At 31.5% G+C, this 6,625-nt stretch overlaps 1 long non-coding RNA gene across 2 annotated transcripts; it reads left to right on the top strand.

The window, feature by feature from the left end:
- Positions 1-1,743: 1,743 nt before the first annotated feature.
- Positions 1,744-6,255, top strand: LOC136205422 (uncharacterized). Of its 2 annotated transcripts, XR_010675944.1 has the most exons (6): positions 1,744-1,873; positions 1,957-2,039; positions 2,357-2,485; positions 2,634-2,979; positions 5,039-5,075; positions 6,025-6,255. It is a non-coding gene; the product is annotated as an uncharacterized lncRNA (long non-coding RNA). The 2 variants fall into 2 exon arrangements; XR_010675943.1 differs by lacking the exon at positions 2,357-2,485 and having other exon boundaries at positions 6,025-6,251.
- Positions 6,256-6,625: the final 370 nt, after the last annotated feature.

Here is a 6,625-nt window from a genome sequence, read left to right as displayed (position 1 = left end):
GTTTTCAACTTTAACGACTTGAGGCTTTTAACACATTCTTACAGTTTAGTTTGATATAATATAAATTTTAACGACAATATGATATAAAATTGGCAAAAAACATTATAAGATCCATGTGAATATTCACTTTGTTTGTTTAATGTATATTAAATTTTGGATCTTTCATTTGAACACATTAAGTTTTTTATCATTTATTTTTAGTTATTTTAGGCTAACACATGAAAATAATAATCGTGACAATGAGATCTATAATGTATGCGAATAAAAAAATCAACGATTTAATACACCAAAACAAATTGAAAGAACAAAAGCCTCAGGATACTTTTCACCAGTAAAATAAAAACTTTTATATAACTAAAATAATAAAAATTCAGTATCCCAATTAGGGGTTAAAGTTTTGGTGGTTTTTTATCATTCGAACAAGGTTTCATTTTGAAATTCAGTCTACACTGTTCACGGCTCCCTTTGCCGATGTAAATGAAGAATAATTAAAGAGAGAAATAAAGAACATGTTCTATGCAAGGAAAAATTTAACTTCTCTCTGATCTTTCAGTTTAAGTAAGATACTTCCAAATCCCCAATTTCAATCGTTTGGTAAGGTAAGCATACCTTCAGTAATGTTTTAAGTTCTTCGATTGTCCTTTTATAGAAGAAAATCTGTGGACTTGATTGTTTTGAAATGTCTTGACCGTTGCTACCAAAACGGCTCTTTTGGGGAACAATCTCTGGAAAGATTCAGACTGCACCTCCATTCCCTTTCTCTGTTTTCTTCAGGCGTCAGGTTTGTCTTCTAGCGTCTGGTTTGTTTGTTTGTGCCAGTTGTCTGTTTCCAATAATACAACGTCCCATGACTCTCGGAATCAGTCTTTTAGGTGTCTTCGAGGTTCCAATTATTGGTGCAGAAGATTTGCAGACTTTGTCTTTTTGTGAACGAATCCTTTATGCTGTCCCGATTGTTACTCAGCTTTGTTTGTTCTTTTCGAATGTTTCACGGTTTATGCTGAGTTCCTACAAGGTCAGCTCCATTTTATTTAACGCTCCTGAAGAAGTCTTCAGCTTTAGTCAGCTTCGTTTTGTTCCTTCATTTTAGCTCCACTCAGCTTCTATTCTGTCATGCTGAGTTCCTTTCTACTCAGCTTTGTTTGTGCTGATTTTTGTCCTGTCTTTACTTTATATATTTTTGCACTCAAGATTTAACAAACATATTAGTACAATTAAATCAAAGCATCTAAATTTAATTGCCTCTTAATCATGGATGATTTTGTCAAATCAAAATCTTGTGGAAAGGTGTTTCAACAAACTCCCTCATTTTGATGTTGGCAAAATACATAATTACGGAACTCAGTTACACTACAAGAAAATAACAGCGTACCAACGACATTTTACCAACGACACATATGTCGTTGATAATAACGATGACATGCCTACTACTTACATACTAAATTATTGAATCAACATAACAAAACAAAATACCCAGAAAATACAAACGACTTACAAACGACATAAATTACCTATGACTGATGTCGTTGGCAATGGTAATGAAATTACATGGTAATGGCATGTCGTTGATAGTACATAGAACATACCGACGACATACACACAAGATATTTATTTCAAAAGTTATATTAAAAAAAAGAATTATTTTTAACTTTTTATTACTAAATTACCACCAAAAAACCCAAAATTTCCCCCTTTTTTTCTTATGTTTGTATCCCAAAATTTTCCCTCTACAATTTTTTTACACACCTACCGCCATTTACCCTAATCACAAGAGATGGGAACATCTCCTCTCAATACGCTACGCCTCCCTCCCAACAAACAGCAAGTCCCATTTCCGGACCTTGGAGCTTAATTCAGTTTCTCCTCTAGATAGGTCAGTTTCTCACCTTGTTTTTTCCATCTTGGATCTTACTTCAATTTCTCACATTCCCCCATCTTTCTCTGCTATGTGTTTAGGGTTAGGGTTGAAGTTCAACAATGGGGAAGATAAACAAAATTCATCAAAAGTGTATAAAATTTCTCTGTATCAGTTAGTAAAAGTAAGATTTCATTGTTACTGCGTGCTTCTATTATAATGTTGATATCATTTTATTTTATCAAATATGGACAGTCATCTTCCGTTTTTATTTCTTTTTAATGTTAATGTAAATATCGTTTTTGGAAAATCCCATTCCATTTTCTATCTACATGTTTCCATTACCTTCAATGTGGATAGGTAGAACTCATATAAGGAATTTAACGATTCCGGTTCTCCATTCTGGAAGCTACCAACTCATATAAGGAATTTACCAGCTTATTTAGGTCCACTTATTCTTGATAATTTTTACGAGTGCTTTCTTTTGTTGTGCTTCTGTAGATAATAGACTTGTGTAAAATGCGGTGACACTTTCACTAGATTGCGGATGAGAAATAACATATATTGGTGAAGTCGTAACCTTGCTTTTTTGATAGAAGGATGAATTATGAGAACTGCCTGTACATGATGGTATGGTATAAAACGTGGTCTCAAGAATTGCCCACCTGATTTTTAGTACTCTGTTCTTACTATAATTTTGTGCATTATATTCATTGTGTGTCTCTTTTTCCCTTAGCGCTCATCTAAATGTGGAAACCTGTTATAACTGTTGTTTCAGCTGCACTTGAAAGGGAATTGTGGTCCAAAGCAACCATCAACATTCAGGTCTTAAGAACCTTGAACGTCATTTTCACCAATTTCCCTAAACTCCATGTTTCTGAAGTAGCTACACTTTGTATCCCCTACTTAATCAATGCACTCAAGTCAGGTAGTGAAGCGGCTTAAGAATCTGTATTGGACACCCTATGCTTGTTAAGACAGTCTTGGTCAGCTATGTCAATAGTCATTGCAAAATCTTTAAGCAATGGTTGCATCTGAGGCTATCCCAATTCTGCAAATGCTTATGAAGACCTGCCCACCAAGTTTCCATGACAGAGCAGATCTTTTGTTGCACTGCTTACCAGGTTGTTTAACTTTGAGTATTCTTCCTTTTCCCAGTTGAATGTTTTATAACTGAACACTTCTTAACACATTATTACTTCGTCTAAATTGTTAACTAAAACCACATAATAATAATAATAATAATAATATGTGTAAAATGATTCCTTTATAATAATGCTTTTTTTGGTTAAATTAGAGTTAACCAATTGTTATCTTAATCGTAAGTGGAGGGTAAATTGGTCATGACTCAAGTCATTGAAGTTGAAATCTTGTACTTTTCCATTTGCAGCAGTTTACAATGTTGTACCTGGCAGTCATTTGCTAGAATCTTTGGAGTTAACCAATTGTACAGCTGTTAATGCAGATGCTATTGTTTCCCAATCTTTGAAAACATTGAACTTTATAGATGTTAATTATGACGACAGTACTAATCATATTGAAATTTCATGTTCAAAATCGAGGAATTATTGGTCAGGGCATCTACTTTCGTCTACACTAACTTGACTCATCAAATGACTGAAAATGTTTTATTCCGTTGTTCATTACTCCGTTCCTTGGAGTTAAGCAACTTTTTGTATGATGAGCTTGTTATTGTTTCAAATTCTTTGAAGAAATTAGTTTTAGAAGAAAATGATAGAAGTTGTGCAATCGAAATTTCATGCTCAAACTTTGAGGAATTGAAATTCTACGCTTTGGATATTGGATCTCTTAATGTGATGAATCTGCCGTCTTCTGTTTTTCAACTATTGATTTTTAATTTTTATGATGAAAAAATGTGGCCAAGCAGATCCTTGAGCAGTTTCAACATGTGAAGAAGCTAGATTTTAAAGATGGATTCTAAACAACAAAAACTTTTCAAGATTACTGTTTTTTTTCTCTCTGAATGATTGAAAAAATAGAGCAAATGTTTGATAGCTTATAATTATTAGAATCCAATACTTAGGAATTGTGTTTTTCGGTTTTAATATAGATTTACACTATTATTAAATTGCAGATGTTTGACTTTGGATGGTAGAAATTTTGATAAGCAACTTCCTGGAATTGTATGTGAAATTTGGAGTTCATCATTGCTTGAGAAATTAGTTATAAAGTTGCGACTCTGTCATGCAAAATTTGTTGGAAATCTAATGCTATAACATGCTAGTTGTACATTATGTTCTAACTAGGTAGTTGGTATTGAACATAGGATAACTTGGGAACTATAGCATTATACTATGGCTTTTCTTCTTCTGTAAATCTATATTCCATCAATAAACATACTTGTGAACTTTTACTTGATTTTCGATAGGATAATGGTCAATTTTGCCCCTAATCTTTTGGGGAAAGTTCCCATTTACCTATATCGTGAGAAATAGTTCAATGGTAAAATTGAATTAAAGATTCAACTAGAAGCAAAACTGGACTATTTTATATGATAGGTAAAATTGAAACTGGCCCAATGTTTTTGCATTAACACATTATTCTGCGTAAGTGATGATAGATCTGACCATTGCTTTTGTTACTCAATAACATTACTAATTATAAAACCTAAAGATGCTTAGCCAATACTTTTGTTCAAAAGGTTCCATTCTTAATTAAAAATTGAGACATGTTAAAGGGTTCATAAGCCTTAATTTAATTGATATGATTTGATATATTAATCTAGTACCTTTCTTAACATGACACCTATAAATTATAGATTTTATTTTGAGATAATATATTGACTTATTAGATTTTGTTAGGTAATATGTCGATGACATGTCAGTGGGTATTAGCACAGTCGAATTCATTTTCTAGAGTATTGAAGAAAGAGAGGAACGGGCAAAGGAAAATTTAGTATAGACTTTGTTTTTGTTGTTGTTTGCAAAATTTAAGATCGATCAGTACTTTTGTTCAAAAGGTTCCAATTAATAGCAGAGATTTACGGGTTTTTCTAAAATCTTATTTGATGAGTATTCTGTTTCTCCTATTCTTATATCTACATGTTCAACATTACAACTTTGATGGTTATCAAATCTATAATACGCGTTTCTTTTTCCCATTTCATATTCAAAATAATATCTTCTAAAAGTTATTAACTCATTTTTTCGCTTCTTGGTGCAGAATTTGTGGTTCATCTGTTGGACAAATCAATTGCAAGGTACCACTAATTTTTTTTATAATTTTCTAGGTTAAAGATATATACATATTGAAAAAAGACAATTGTTATGTATAAATACATACCAATTTTCTAGGTTTGAACAAAACCGAATTTCGGTTCGATTTGGTTCAGTTCTATTAGAATGGAATTGGAATTAATGAATTATACTTTTTTTTTTGTGGCTGCCACTTCCATTATGAATTTTTGTTAACTAAAAAATATTAATACATAAGTAATCTAAGTAATGAGTACATGTTCTAGTTTGTGTTTTTTTTTTGTTTTCTCTGGTTTTTTTTCTCTGTAGTTTGTGTTTTTTTTTCTCTAGTATAGGTTCTAATGATTTTCTCTTTTATCTGTAGTTTGTGTTTTTTGTTTTCCATGGCCTTACTATTAATATAAAAAATTTAGAAATATATTAGACAGTGTGGTTTAGAAATTACTAGAGAGAAAAAGAAAATAAGTTAGAACCTATACTTAGGTATGTCTATTCAGATCAGTGAAAAGGGTTAAGTTTATATACTTACATGTCTCCTTTTTGGACACCCCAATCATTCCAACCTTGTGGAAGAATAAGTGTAAGAGAAAACAACCCTTGAATAATCACCATATGCTCACCAATCCACTCACTGTTTTTTAACGAAGACCCACTTTCCATTGATGTATTGCTCCATTTTTTTAGTTGTGAGAGATGCTATGCTAGTTTCTTTGTTATTAAATTTAAGTGGCAATTCTGTGCATAATCTCTATTAATTAGGCAAATATTGTAACCAGCACAGTTGATAATTAATAAAAAAATTAGAACCTCGTAAAGGGATCTTCCTGATCCAAAAATGAAATCAACAGAACCTTGGATGAAGCAATTATTGAAATAATGAAGACCTTTATGATCTTAAAGAGTGTCTTGGTTCCTTGTACATATGTTTAACTAATGAAATTTCCATGTATATAGGAATGTGTTGTTGTTTTAGGTCAACAACGTTTGGAGGAGCAAGACGACAATGTGGAATAATTTTGGATGGCTATTTTGGAATAGTTCATATCACTTAACTCTAGTCCTTAAATCTCCGAAAACTAGAACATTGTAGTAATTTTGGATATATTGTATTATTATTTTGAATATATTATTTCATTAGTTTAATGACTTGATTATTATTTTTATTATTTTGTTGCATGGGATATTATTTATCAGTTCCAGAATTATTTAAAAATTAATATAATATACAAATTTCATAATTTATCATATATATATATATATATATATATATGTATATATATATTTGTAGATTTAATTCATCAACTATATATATACAACATACATGTTACCAACGACGCTTCAACAACGGTATTACAAATGACTTCCTGACAACACGTGTTAGCAATGACATAACAATGTCTGAAATACCAACGACTTACAAACGATACATATGTTTTTAAATTGGCGCCAAATATTATTTACCGACAGTAATACCGACGACATATATATTAGCGACGACTTAACGACGACATAAGTCATGTCCAATAACGACAATGATTAATTCTTGTGGTTGGTC

This window comes from Euphorbia lathyris, chromosome 9 (genome assembly GCF_963576675.1).
Source record: "Euphorbia lathyris chromosome 9, ddEupLath1.1, whole genome shotgun sequence".
Classification (NCBI taxonomy): domain Eukaryota; kingdom Viridiplantae; phylum Streptophyta; class Magnoliopsida; order Malpighiales; family Euphorbiaceae; genus Euphorbia; species Euphorbia lathyris.
This window is presented reverse-complemented; position numbering and strand designations above follow the sequence as displayed.